Consider the following 1,523-nt stretch of genomic DNA (forward strand, 5'->3'; position numbering starts at 1 on the left):
GTCCACACACACTAGAGACCCAAAGGATCCAACAGAGAGCCACTGGAGCCAGGAAGCAGCACCTAAGATAAGGATCAGTGTCCACCACAGGGCAACGCAGCCGTCCTCAGCAATAGCAGGATCCTGAGCACCTCTGACAATGAGAACAGCTGGGTTCATATCAGGAGAACCAATGTGATAAGTTTCTCCAGGAGAACCAACAGCACACCATCTTCCTCTCAAGTTCTCCTTTTATGCTGTTGACAATGATCCTCAGATGGGCCTTGTACCCCCAGAACCATGCTGATTCAGTTCAGTTGAGTGCTAAAAGTTGACTGTTAGCTAATCCACATAATCCATTCCTAGTCAACTTGATAACCAGAAACATTTCCTTAAACCATAGTCTCCAGTGTCAGATTTGTGTCTCCTGTATCAGATGGAAAATTAACATGCCTTGCTCTATTCAGATTTATATTACTATAACAATTACATACATACAGTTCTTTTTGCACTCATTTCTACACCAAAAGCAAATATTCAAGGAGCTCAAAATTCAAGGTAAAAGTCACAATACTTTGAATAATCTGATTACAAGCAGTATCTAAGGACATGAATCATATTCAAGAGCACTATTACAATTGCAATCCTTGCTACTCTTTAACAACAGGGCACGGCCCTACTAAGACTTTTGCCAAGAAATCTCCTGCATTTTGAATACACTCTTCCCTCTTGGAAAAAGGCCTCAGGTCATTTTTCAATTGCCCTGCTCCTTCTTATCCGCCAAGTTCTCCTGTTCCATCCTTTCAGTCCACAGTCCTACTTGAGCCAGCGCCCTGGCCAACGGCTTCTACTCACACTGCTGGCTCTTCTCAATTTCCAAAGGAGAGCTGGCCAAAAGCCCTCAACAGTAACTGTGGCACCAACCCAACAGTAGGCTGCACTGAAATGTTTCTGCTACTCAGACAACATCGCTAAACACAATCAAATGCGGAACAACTTTCTGCCAACCCTAACACATCATCTGGAGCCCAACAGCCAATGCAGTCCTTCTTCCCAGGAGAAATGCCTCGAACATGGTCTTTTACTGGCAGGATTTTCATCAGCCTTCTGGTCTTCTGCGCTCTGACCAGAATCTTCCCACACAGAACTGCCTGAGATGTCCCAGCTCTATCTACTTTTTCTAGTAATATATCCAAATCTTCCCAAACTCTTCCCACGAGCCGTTCAGAAAGGCTCCTGAACCATAAGGTCAGGTACGGCCACACCAACAACCCCACTTCTCCAGTGACAACTCCTATTTTAATTACTTTTTTGTTGTTGCTGAAATAAAATACCTGATGCCCAAACTTAAGAGAAGGAAGGATTATTTAGCTCACCATGTGGAAAGGGTTCCGTCCATAATAAGCTGGCTCCAGCGCAAGGTAGTTCATGGCAGAAGGGCAATGGCTCAAGGCACCTTTTATGGGTGTTATTGTGGACATTAATTTTTTTTAACCATTGTCTTTTGATACCAGTGAATAATCACTTGAAAACATTGCTGTTTT

This window comes from Octodon degus, unplaced genomic scaffold (assembly GCF_000260255.1).
Source record: "Octodon degus isolate 3935 unplaced genomic scaffold, OctDeg1.0 scaffold00007, whole genome shotgun sequence".
NCBI lineage: Eukaryota > Metazoa > Chordata > Mammalia > Rodentia > Octodontidae > Octodon > Octodon degus.